The 13865-nt window shown below is 38.4% G+C and overlaps 1 protein-coding gene across 3 annotated transcripts in view; it reads right to left on the bottom strand.

Moving 5' to 3' along the window:
* The window catches only part of PTPN13 (protein tyrosine phosphatase non-receptor type 13), a 126540-nt gene that overhangs the window by 111822 nt on the left and 853 nt on the right, over positions 1–13865 (bottom strand). The gene's annotated exons all lie outside the window — the stretch shown is intronic.

The following is a 13865-nucleotide window of genomic DNA, read 5'->3' as shown; positions in this document are numbered from 1 at the left end:
ACATAATTTAGGTGAGCTACGAACAAGGTCCAGACATGAACTATATTAAACAGTATTCTGTGAAACCAATAATGAAAAAAAAAAACCCAACTGGCTAATATAAAAAATAATTCAGTTCTAAGCCAGATGCACACAGTGCAAACATGGAAACTCCTTCTGCCTATCATCTGCTTGCCCCAGGCAAACAATCTATCACAGCTGAGGTGATCATCTGTCCTCTCAAATTGCAGATCCATTTGTTCTGCACTTCCTTTCATACTCACGCATACAGAAATCAATTTAAGACTGACATTGTACATATTCTCTGCATACACACTCCCAACCAGTAACCAGTTTTCAGGGCAGATAAAAAATCTGAGGACACAGAAAACATGCAGTGTATACTTTCATGTTGCAAAACAGACTCATTGTCCAGAAAGAGGAAGACAAGCTTTATAGGAAAGATATTACTCTCTACCGGTTCACTATAGGATTTCTCAAAACTCAGTCATCTGCTGCTGGTGTTTCCATATTCCAGTATTTTTCAGGCTCTCAGGTTGTTTAGGTTCTCTGTTGAAGTCTGTCCTTAGCAGATTAGTTTCTAAGCATATTACTCACCACCATCTTGCAGATATTGAATAAACACTATTTCTTTAAAGGCAGGCTCTTTTTATCCAACCATCCATAGTTGATCCATTTCCTCCAACTGATAACGTATTTAAAAGTTTGCGTAGTTTGCCCATCTGCTCCACTCAAGTCTGTAGATGTGGTAGACCAAGTACTGAGAACAGTACAATCCATGTGACAACTATCACCAAGTAACTTAGCAGCATGTCCAGAGATACCTATCAGTTGAAAGATTCCACACAAAATGAAGTTTTTTTGGTCATGGATGCTTGCTTTTTAAATGAGCCCTTTATGGAGGCCAAAGCCTTTCCAAGCAGTTTATACCATCTAGTTTAAATCCTGCAATTAGCAGGTTTTAGCTCCAGATTAATTAGTAGACAAAGCCACTTGAAGACTTGGAATGCCTATGGTTAGGAAACCATGATCTTGCTCCAAAACATGAGCTGACACAGCAACATATGGCTTTGTACCAAAATTATACAAGTTAATCAGAACCTGATCAGTTAACTAGAATCCCTCAGCCTGTCACTCCGCTCACCACACTTCAGAAAAATATATAATTACATACCACATGATTCAATAAGCTGTTTACAACTTAACAATTGTTAAATTGACTATACAGCCCCTTGAACAAATCTCTAACACACACTCAATTTATGATTCATCTTAAATAGAGGCTACACATAATTTATTTGGTCCTACTGCCATGATATTCTCCATGACTTAACTGCCCTCAAAGGTGATGTGATGTCCTTTTCCTTTCAGATAGGACAACATGCCATTTCTCTTTCACAAGGCATTCCTCTACCTGCTATTGCTGCCCAGCTCCAAAATCTCACAAAGCTTATGGTTTCTGAGCCAAGAAAGTGAATGGGATTCAGAGTGTAAAAAGGACCCTTACCACAAAGGACAGAAGTTTCAGTATAATTTGATAGCAACATAAAAAATCTGCAAAGGTGATTTACAGAACTCTTAACTAGACCTTCCAGACAAAACAGACTGCTTGATCTATAGTAAAGACAGAGAGATAGTCCATGATGTGCTAGATAGATTTGATTTAGGTTCACACACTAGAATGGACAAAGACTCCAGCTGATCACTATCTGTGCTCTGTAATATTTTGGTACTTGGAAAGATTACAGGACAGAACAAGCTACATAAGATGGCATTGCCAAAAAAACAGGAAAAACAAGATAGCAGCACCTCCTCCCATGACAATGCCAAGCCCGCTGTCGCCAAAAAACCGAGTTCAGGGAAGTTTTGCTTTGTCTGGATGATAAATGCATTCATATTAATAGAGTTACAGGACAAAGAGCCATATTACACCCTTGGCTGCATAAAAGGACAAACTAGCAGAAAATTCTCCTCTACGGGCCTAGAAACTGAGAAGAAAGCAAGGCACATCATCACCTTTCCTTTCATTTAAGAACATTCTTATGAACAGTAATGGAGAGCTAGTCAGACTGAGGACATACGCAGGTAATGCCCATGTACAAATTATACCTGCTGTATTGGAATGGAAGTGCAAGGTTGTATTAACCTCTGAACCCACTGCCCTAGTGAGGAATTAAGTGAAAGGAGAATAGAAGGATAATATAACAGCACTTGAATCTTTTATGGATGCAGCTGGACCACAGTGAGATAGACCAGTTAAAGAATGCATCCAGTTTTCCTGCCTTCTCAACCAATTTGATAATTCAATGTACAGCAGCTTAACCCTGTAACTCTCATTTCACGGAGACCCAAGAAAACACTAACTAGAACCACCTAAAATAAGCAGACACACCACACTGAAGTAAAAAAAAAAAGTCATCCCTCCAAAACCTGAGAGCTCAAGTCATATACAATATGATCTGTATACAACATGTTAACTTTTATCCTTTCCACGCACGGCTAGAACTTTTACAACAATCCAAATTTTCTTCCAGTCCTAAGTATAGTATTAGAGTTTTAGTCTTGCAAACTTAGTATTTTTTATAACATACCCATTTTATTTATTTGCTTTTTCAGTATACAAATGGCATAAACTTCTAAGAGAGTGCTGCTTTTAGGAAAAAAATTCAGAATTCTGTGTAACAAAAAAAGATGGGCTGAAGCTCTTCTACTGATAAATAAAACTCTTTGAAAAAGAAGTGAGAGATTATTCATTGACACAGCATGTATAAAATTCATAAATGTAAGGCTTTAAAAAAGCACTTGGGCAGTAGTCTGAAACGGACTTCAAAACTTTAGAATGTTTTATCAATAGTTCAAAAATATTTTTGATTTTGATATATGCTGTCTTGCTACCATGCATTTTCTATGAACTTTTCTTATAAACTACTGAATTTGAATGATAGATTATCAAACTGGACCAGATGTATTTGTTTACCTCAAGCTGCATACAATTACCTGAGAAAGATTAATACTAGCAATCAGTGAGAAGCATCAAGGGTTCACCACTCAATTTGATATTAATCAAAGGAGGCAAGGAGGAAAAAAAGATTAATCGGGGGGAGAGGGAACATTTTATCATCTTGAGATTTAAATCTCAATGACAGGACAGGACTCAGTCCACAGTGGGAGGAATAATCCATAGATACCCCTGTGCAAAAGCACAGAAGCCAGAACCAAGACTTCATCAGATAGTGGAGAGAAAACAGAAAGAAAGCATACTTGCACAAAAGCATACACACACTGTTTTAGCCAAGGCAGAAATACACAATTTACAGACAAAGGGGCATTGGAAACTTCTGCATAAGAAAAATAAATTAAAAAAAATCAGTACAGATGTCAGGTCTTGCTAGCAAACCAAGGCATCCTGTGGACCATGACTAATCAATTACAGAAGAAAAACACTTTTTCCTCCAATGTATTTTTCCCTCCCTGAGTATTTTTATTATTTGTTTTACACTAGTGGCCATTTTCCATCCACTTAACTAGAGGCTGAATATTACCCCAGTCATTTAGGGGGAAATAAATGCGTAGAACCACTCACATGCTACATTTTAAAAAGTACAGATTTACAGATTAAAAATTTGAGGTTTAGCAAAAAAAAAAAAAATCACTGAAGACAGCTGGTACTAACCTAGCCTTCACCTCTTATCACACTGATGAGCAACCTCTCCAATTTTTTAGTGATCATCTTCAACAATAATCAGACTTCTGTGAAAGTGGCTTAAGACTTCACCCTTTATTTTATACCAAGAGTCTACAAACAGCCAACAAACTCCCCGCCCAGTTTCTGCAAGCAACAGATGGGGGAGACGGAAGAAGGAAACTCAAACTTTCCCCACTCAGGAGTCACACAATTTACAGTTGCTCCATATCAAAGACCCTACTGGTCACTAATTACAGCTTTTGTCACACAGAAAAATCCTAGTTCAATGAATTCTTTGAAAACCACTTAAAGACAGTATACCTCAGGGTTCCAAAACTCTTATAAAAAGCAATCGCTCTTACTAGATGCATAATACTTCTTGGCATGACAATTGTGTTGTTTGTTGGTTTGTTTGTTTTTTTAACTGGCATTTATAGCCTATCATTGAAAAAACAGCAAAAGCCTTGAAACAAATGTTGTCTACATAAAAAGTAAATTTATATATAAATTATTAAAGTCTAGACAGGCAGTAGTTTCTATTAGACTTCTCCAAAACCACTGAAGAGGGAAGCAGAACAAACAGATTTTGCATCATCAGCAGACTTCCCAACCAGCAGTTCGTATTATGGTGAAAAGTTAATTTCTGTGATCTTCAGTTCTTTAGTATTTTCAAAGCAAAGGCAATGGGTGGGACAGAATCAGTGAGAATTAATGCATATATCAAAGAGTTTAGTTAATGACAAGCTCAAAAATATTTTCTATAATATTGCAAACTATACTCCACGCTGTGCAGGCACCAGGGAAATTTCCACGTACGACGTTAAATGTAATTTGCTGATTCTATTCTGCTCTTTAACACTCAGTACTGAAAGACACAAACTCAGTCAGTGTCTGACAATATCAAAAAACAAAAGGGTTTGCACTGAAAAATGCTCTTTTTGACTATCTTATGCTTATTTCAGCATGCAAGACCAAAGAGTACATAGAGCAAAACAGCACGTCCTAGTGTTAACAGAGAACAAGAATCTGATGTTGAGGCAAGCAAGAACAAAAAGAATGCCTTTTATCATTCATGCCCTTCAGTTCTTAAGTAACATGTTTCTCATTTCTAAAAGAAATCAAACTATTTATGTCTCCACAAGTTGTTATATGTTGTGCTTTTCACATGATACCATTTAAAATTACAACTACTTACATATTCTATTTCATTATTTCATCAACTAGCATATTTTCACTTTCCTCCAACATTAACTAATACTGCAACCAAGATGTTGTGATACCATGAAGGTGTTCCTGTATTTGTGTCCTCTCTTCCTGAGCAACTGTATTTACAGTTGTATGTGTGAAAATTAATTCCCTTGATGACCCGACTATCCATCATTTAGTCCCTCCTTAAGGGGTCTGAAGAAAAGGGAATAAGGATTCCATGACAGAAAGGATGAAAAAACAAGCAAGGAACTGCAGCTTGAATGAGACAGCTCAACATCCCATTTATATTTCTTCAGCTACGTGGAAACATCTCCCATCTTTCAGATACAGCCATGACCACTGCTGATGTCTCCAATCCAGAGCACTGACCTAACTGCTACCAACACGCTGCTGTAATACAGACTTTCATGGCCAGTACAGCAGTTCCCAGTGTTTGGATTCTTTCAGTTCCTAGGGTTCCCCTCTGAACAACAAGTCAGCCCATGCGGGGGGACACAAGCTTCAAAAAAGGCAGATCACGGAAAATTTCCAATAAAGCTTTTTTTAAAAAAAGATTACAGAAGTTTTCAGCTTGGAGGACCTTTCTACTTCTGTTGGTATTCAGAAGCCTAAGCAATGTTCAATAGAAGTACTATTGTGGATCAGGTCACCTCTCCCATCATCCTCCCCTGGCAATCACCAGTTTATTGAGTTCCTGAGCTGTTGAGCTGCTCAGTCAAATCTAATAGGCACTAATGGTCTGTGACTTTAATTTCTCTAATCCCTTTCTGAACACATTTACACTTTTAATCCACATGACATATTGTTCCAGTAACACAGCTATAACTAAGCAGTTCATAAAGAGCAGTTTCTTTTGTTTGCCATGAATACAGTAACCTACCTTCGCAATTTTCACTAGAGAAGAATGTGCTAAGGGTCTTGAAGGACCCCGTAATGGTTCAGTCACCTGACTTTTACCAGCCACCCAGCAGCAAATGTTTGCAGCTACCAAAACCAGAACGTTTTCTTCTGCCACCACACTGTCAAATCCAAACAATCTTCCAGCACATAAAATATTGCTATTCTGAAGACAACACATGCAAATAAAATTACAACATGGTAATAAAAACTTTTTTAGTGTTTTCTTTAGTATTTTGTGACAAACAACTAAAAGTAGGTTTAACATTTCCTTCCTTTACATATCGTATTCCTCAAATTCACAGAGGACAGAACTGTACCAAGGAGCAAGGAAAAAGGGACAAGAAAACTGTTCTTGCTGGAACTGTTTGCCAGTAGATTAAAGCAAACACTAGTGCTAGTGTGATCTAATGATACCAAAAACTACTGAAAACAAGAAAAAACCCAACTAATTTTCACAATGTATCACACATCTGAATCAGCAGAGTCCTGTAACAACCATCATGAGCATACAAATTTTAACTTGACATACAGGAGTTCTGCAAAGCTATTTCAGTAATTCAGCTCTACATGTTAGCCCATGAGCTTAAAGCTCCAGGCTGATTTGGCCGTTCCACAGATGTGATAACCTAACTGCAAAGCCACTCAATAAATGACTCTATATAGCTGATGAAACAAACTTTCATCACTGCCAGCTAGCAAATCTTTATAATCGGATAATCTTTAAATTCTTTATTAAGGTCATTCAAGGGACTACAATGACAGGGCACGCTGAAAAATTAAGCTGTTCAAAATTTAAGGTTCTTGAGAATTAGCTCCTTTTTCCAAGCATGTACATTTGCCAAATAAATAGCATTAGAAGAAACTTCTTTCAGGAAACATAAATCTAATGTCTTGCAGTTTCCTCAAAAACTTACAGTGTCTATTTCTTCCAATTCCTACTAAATGGATCAGTACAGCAGGCTTCCCAGGCAAGTTTCTTATTTTTGGAGTTTGAACAAATTTACAATTAAAAGAGATGAAGATCAACGGTTCTAAAAAAAAAAAACAACACACCACCACCTAGAAAAACCCCAAGAAAACAAATCAATCACAAAACCACGCCACACATCAGTCATTAAACATGACCACATTAAACAGGAGCAACCTTTTATCAGGGAGAAATCTCAGCTAACAGAAGCCTCCACCACCAGCACATCAGATGATAGGGACATTGTGGCAGGGCCCATAAACCTGGATTAGAGGGAACTGAAGGTGCCCCAGCATACCTTGAATGCGCCCACTTTTTTTTTTTTTTCTTCTTTCCCCCTACCTTCCTTTTCTAGGCTGTGTACACTGCCAATTTTTAATATTTCGAAGGATTCATTAGACGTTATCATGTTTTGCTGCTACTCCTTGTACAGGTATCTGACACTAATCAATCAGTTAAGATGACTTCTTCTGCAAGTGTTTCTGAAATCCTCCTTCAAATGGTTAAGAGGAAATTCCTTCAAGTGCAGGGCACTGGTTTAAGAACAAAGATGACTGAAGATACACAAGAAGTCTAAAAGATCTCTATGAAGGTTGGACAGAATTTCTTTTCTCCTAAAAAACCTGAGATGATAAATTCTTCACTGAAAAGTACAGAGAGAGCTTATTGACAAATAAATCTCTGATTAGTACATGCATACAGGCACTTATTTCCTGTAAGTCAAATTAATCTAAAGGAGTCCAATTTTGAGACTTACAGAAGATGAAAGCAAACTGGCTTCAGAAGCATAAACAAAAAAAATGCACCTCAATAACTGAGAAAGTTAAAACACACAAAGGCACTTGAAAGAAATACCGTAAGAAATAACCTCTGAAGAAGAAAAAGAGTAAATCACCTGTTGAAACACACCATTAAGGAAGTTACATATAATCTTTAGTTAGGCTGCTGGAGGGATAACTCTACATAAACCTAACCACACAATTGTCCAGTCAGTGATGTATACTGCTGTTACTCACTGACATTACAAAGTAAAGAATAAAAGTAGCACTTGTATCACTGTATTGACAATTTGCTTGCCTGGGATTCAAACTCCCAAGTTAATTATTTGAAGGCAAGTACAGCTTTGCATTGACTTAGGAAAAGTGAGCTATTATTCCACTGACCGTAACCCTAAGCACTAGGAAGGTTTCCACTTGTTGATTTTACAGTAAAGATACTAAATGGCAAAACATCCACTTCCTTCCCCTGCTCCAACTTTTCTCTGTTCTGAAACACTGAATTACTTGGAGACAAATGGTCATCAAGTACAAGTGATCATCAAGTACAATCAGTAATAATACACTGTTGTACTTGATGAAATGTGACAAGAGAAGTAGAATCAGCAAGATTTTTTTACAGTACTGATACTCTGATGAGAAAACTAGGTACAAAACTTACATAAAATTTAACCACCTATGTAAGACATTAATAAAAATCTATATACTCCATTTGTTCATGCCTCTATTACTTAAAAGCGATATGCAAGTCCAAATCTTTAATCTCTTAAACCAGGAACAACTTTGCTACGAAGCACAACTATTTCTAACAGTTTCACGTTTGAAACTCTAATTTAGACCCCCTCTTTAGTTCTTTTAATCTTTTAAAATTACAATATAAAGAAGCAGTTAGCAGAAGTCAACAGCTCCATCCAGAAAGATGAAACATTTAACACCGAATAAGGTTGCTTACAAGTTTGAAATTTTGCAGTTGATATTTCAACAGCAAGGTCTCTGAACGTCTGCTGTGCAGCAGACATGGCTTTATAAGAGAAGTCCCATTACCTTTCCCTGGTGACCCTAAGAAAACTCTGGAACCACCAGTGTCACAGGTTTATTGGGTATTTCACATCCTCCTTGTAGCCACTCACGTCTCTACGAAAACCTGAGAATACAGGAGCCAATCTACACACTATTGAAATGCTAAAAAATCAATATTAAAGAGGGAAAAATCCTCAACTGAAACATAAAGTTAATCACTGGGAACCAATTCCCCTGCACAAACAGGGAGCTGCAAATGAGAATGTCTATAGCCCTTGAGATAATGAGATAAGCCATGTTCTGTGGGTACTCAGTAATATCTTTAAAAGCCTTTGCACTCAGTTCCTTGGGGTTTCTCTGCAACAGGTTTTGAGGGCCTGCCCACTACCTGAGCACAACACTTGCTATTACATGAATAAAGACAGACTGGAATGGACAGAAGACTCTGAAAAGCTTACATTCCCAAGCATACAACTTTACTGTAAATATTTACATTAACAACTCTTTATCCTTTCAATCTCAATTCTGAAATAGCACTGAAGTCAACAGAGAACGCAACAATTTCTAATACACTGACATAATTATGCTATTGCAATGAACTAGTATCCTTAGTTTTGCCCAACATACAGCAGTGGTGATAGGTTTCCAACGTACCAGGACATCCTGGAAACTGCTAGTAAGACTATTGTCATCTGGCTGCTACAGAACATCAGTTGCACCTACATACATACACACAGTTAAAAGTATTTCACAGCTATTGTGATACTGGATATGAAACACAGGAGAACTTGGTATTTCCACTGATTTATCCAGTAAGAGTCAAGCATTCATTACAATACAAAGCACATTCTACCTTCAAAACATGAGGAATTTGTATGATCCAACAGCCTTCTCCCCTCAACAAATTATAGAGCAACAAACAAAACTGGATTTCAGGAAAAGGTCTGATGGGAAAGAGCCTCTTTTTAAGTTCTTCTGCTTGAGAAAGGCTGTTAAACAGGAGTATTCCCTATTAAACTCAGAATCAGTTTCAAGCTTACAGCACAAATAAAAATCACCAGCAACAGCATCATTCAAGAAAAGTCACCCAAGTAGCCTTTTGTCTCAAGATTTTATTTTTCTTTCCTAAATAAAACAGACTTCAGATATGCCACCTCTGTGGTACCTCTCCGCACATGTGCCTGAAACCAAGTACCTACACTACATACAAACATTGTTAAAGATGACATCAACACCATACGAATGCCATTTGCAGATTCACTTTCAAAAATTTCAACAAGCTCTCCAGGATGTTCCCTCCCATCTCTCCCACAGATACAGACAAATGTTCTTTACTAAGACAATTTTCAAGAAACAAATGAACAAAAAAAATTCTTTATGCAGAGTTAGGAGAACACGCTAGAAAAGCACGTCCTTCCTCCAACAAAGTAGAATCACACGGAAGTTAAAATGTCTTCACCTCAGAGTCTACTGAAAAAAGCTGTATGTTTTTCGACAGCATCAGATTAGTTCACAAAGAGATTTGTGTATCATTCCTAACTTGGGCACTCAAATTTTCATCATTTTTAAGGCAGTCGATTCTTCTCCCTGTGTTTTACTTCTAGCTACAAAATGGGAGACAAAGCTTCACCATCTTTTCCAAGTGCCCCATCTCATCTAATTTAATGAGACTGTTTGAAGCAGGAACAATGAGCTGACAACACCTAGTCCTAAATCTGACATTACCCTTTTGTCTACAAATCCTTAATAACACTTAAGGTCCTGCAAAACTCCAGGATTCCCTATAAATACCAGCAATCAAAAATCAGCAGTTTTAATACTGGGTGTTCCTTTAATTCTTGATACATTACATACAGACATTTCTGCAGCATATTAAATTTACACATAAAAGATAAAGAGCAACAGATGAAACCCTGAGAACAAAGCTTTCTCACCTCTGTTACTCTTTCTATGGAGTTTCATAAGCTAACTGGAGCAGATCTCTATCCTGGCAATTGAATTTCAAATTCACAAGGCATATCGTTGTTCCAAGGCAGCCTACTCAATTCATTGCCTTTTATGAAAGTATTTTAATAGATAATGATGCACAAAGAATACGCCTAGTTGCTTACTAGCTATTTAACTGGCATAGGAGAAAGAGAAGCCCGGACAAAATAAACCCGGCACTGAAGAGTCATCTTCTGCCCTTCCCATCTGCAAATGCCCGCTTCCTTCTCTACACTCAGGAGGAGGTGGGGCTGGGAAACACTTCTTTCAGTGTTTCTGTTCCACCCTTCTTTACAGATGCACAGATTTCATTAATAGTTAACTGGCGACATACAACATTAACTTAACTCTGGTATTCATAGCTTTCCATCCACACTTGTCCCATGGTAAACAACACCTTGGGGCAACTGCTTACAAATATTTCCTGCACCATGACGCACTACCCCAAGACTTGCCTTTCAGTCTCTTTGTCTCACCGACTAGTTCATTTGAAAACAGTAGAATTCCAGCCAATTCTTCTGTGAACAGAGAAAAGAAAGTGTGACTGATAGAGCAAGCATCAGGCTGCTAACCAACACTCCCTCTCAAATGTCCAAAATGCAGCAGCCGGATTGGTACTTACAAGCTCTTAGGTTTAACAGACTCCTGGTGAAATCGCTTTGAATTTTACCAGTATCATCAATGGACTAAAGGTTCTAGCCTTGTCACGCAAGTAAACTGGAAAGCTCTTCAAAAGCAAATCACTCCCTTTAAAGAGCTGACCTTACTCTTGTTCAAGTTAGTAAGTCTTGACAGGTGCTCTGAAAAACCACTAGAGAGACTTAAGTGGAAGATCTCCTTAACTGCAAAGGACTTGGAACAAGAGGATGCCTACATTAAGCAGGCCCTCTGGGCCACACTGTCGAGTATTTCAACATATAAACATTTGAAGCCATTTAACGTACAGCAATATTCAGAGACTTCAGCGATAAAGAGGAGCTTTGTCCAACTGACTGGCACTTCAACAATAAACTCCATTTAAGAGTCTGCCCAGTCTCATTTTATCTGTCTAATTACTTACCTCTCTTGCAGGAATAGCGTGCTATTATGGTTTGCTGATTAAGATTTGAAGGCACTTTGAAGATTTATTGCACTATACAACTGCTAATTATTATTGTTCATACCTGCTTTCAGTTGGGAGGAAAATAGCTATGTGCCAAGTAATTTCTGTTCCACATGTAAAAGTGAAAATATTTCCTTTGCTGTGCTCTTCAAAAGGAAACAGAAAAAAAGACTGCATTTTAACTTGCAGTTCTTCACTATCATACTTACTCTAGGTTTATAAGAATCACATGGCAGAAAAAAAATCCCACCATAAAGGAAAAAAAAGGAAGAAGCATACCACCTTTCTTCTGACCAGAACAGGCAAACACAACGTTTGTGCCTTGGTAACTTCCCATCCACAGGAATGCAACCTCCTCCCTTTCCTAAGCTTCTTCACTACTTCTCTTTGAGGTATCCAAAATGACAATGCTATGCACAAGTTATCACAGGCTCAAGATGACCAGTTATTTACCACCCATCCATACCACAGCCCATTTTTCCTTTCAAAGGCTTTTGAAACCGTGCATAGACTACTGGATCCCACACTGTTATCCTGGTGAAAAGAGGTACTGCACACTTACTTTCCTTTAACATTCAGCCCGTCCAGGCCACAGCCACCCAAGTGTCTTCCAGTCCGTGGCTCTCATAGCCTCCAACTCCACTCAACAAGTCTCAGAATGATAGGATTTCATATTTTTTTTTAATTAAGCTGTTATAACGACACCCTACGATACAGTCTGTCTCCTTTTATACCTGGTGTATTCTAAAGTATTTAGTTTTACTGCACCTTTAACTTCAAAAAAAACCCCAATTCACACACTGAGTAGAATAGAGCGTGAATTGAAAAAAAATCAATACAAAAATCTTCATCTACAGAAGGTTCAGGTTTTTTTTCTATCACGCAACAGCAGAAGAAAAAAAGTCCCATTGCAGGAGGAATACAAGTTATATGCTTTTACAATCATCAAACAGGACTGCTAGGTTAAAAACAAGAAATAAAACACCTTAAGAAGTTAGGCTGTAGGTTTTTCTATCTCTTGCTGTCATTCTTTTCTTTCCTAAAATTGGTGCTTACATTTAAAAACTGTTTATGGAAAGACGTACTTGTTGGCAGATAAAAAAAGACACCGCAGATGAAATACCTATGCCCAATGTGAAAGCTGAACAGATAGGCACGTTTGATAACACTAGGAGTGGTAGCAAGTTCTGTTGTAATTGCACTACGAAAAGATTCCAAGACTAGATTTACTCCTTCCTCACCAGTATTTCTTGCACAAGAATCAAACTAAGTTGTTTGGCTATTTGTATCTGTATCCTCTTTGATTCTAACTCTTGTGGAAATGTCTTTAGAACATACTCCTGGTCATCCAAAGACAGACTTGCACAGGCAGAGTACCATTCAGAGGCCTGATGCATAATTCGAACACAGAAAGTAGTCCTGCTCTGGAGTCATTACTTGAGGTATTAAATGTCATCACTTCACTAGCCTGAGCCCAAACAAATGACCTGGAAGTCAAGACACCCAGGAACAAGACACCTAGGAACAGCGCTCTCACACAAGGTTCAGCCCCCAGGAGAAAGTCTGCGTGTTCTGACCCAGTTTCACCATACAGCTTCATAAAACGTATTCTCTTCCCACCGAAAAGGCTTCATGAGCTGATCACGGTTACTGCCCCAGCTAGTTCCACATGCAAAGACTTTCATATTCCCTTCTCCAAAACTCACACCTTAATAAGATGGCTAGACACATTACCTGCAACCAACCTTACAGTTTTCATGTCCGACATTTACTTCTGATCCCACCTACAAAACCAAACCGGTTCCCAAATGTTTCCCTAATAAACAGAAGGGATACAGAGCAGCTCCTGGCGGTTCCTTATGAAGTCACTGCCTTTGTTGTTTTAAACATGCAATTTAAATAGAATGACACAATCTAGAATATGAGAGAGATTATGCTGCGGTCTGCGGAGGTGTCGATTGCTAGGAGATAAAAAGCCAGCGAAACCTACGCTATTTCTCATCACAGGCCAACAGATTCAGACTTCATTTCTGCCCCTCCAAAAACGTTAACGAGGCAGAAAGTTTGCCTCTGTTAAGAAGTTCGGGGGGTTGCTTTGTGTGGTTTGCGTAAGCAAAACCAAGCTCCTCGCCGCCGGCTGGCGCAAACCGCCACGCGTGTGCCGCCGGTACCAAAAGCCCAGCTCACCCCAGGGTCGGCGGAGCAGGAGGGCCCGGGGCA

The sequence above is a fragment of the Falco rusticolus genome, chromosome 1 (genome assembly GCF_015220075.1).
Source record: "Falco rusticolus isolate bFalRus1 chromosome 1, bFalRus1.pri, whole genome shotgun sequence".
Taxonomy (NCBI): Eukaryota; Metazoa; Chordata; class Aves; order Falconiformes; family Falconidae; genus Falco; species Falco rusticolus.
The sequence above is the reverse complement of the archived record's forward strand: the minus strand, read 5'-3'. Positions and strand labels throughout refer to the sequence as shown.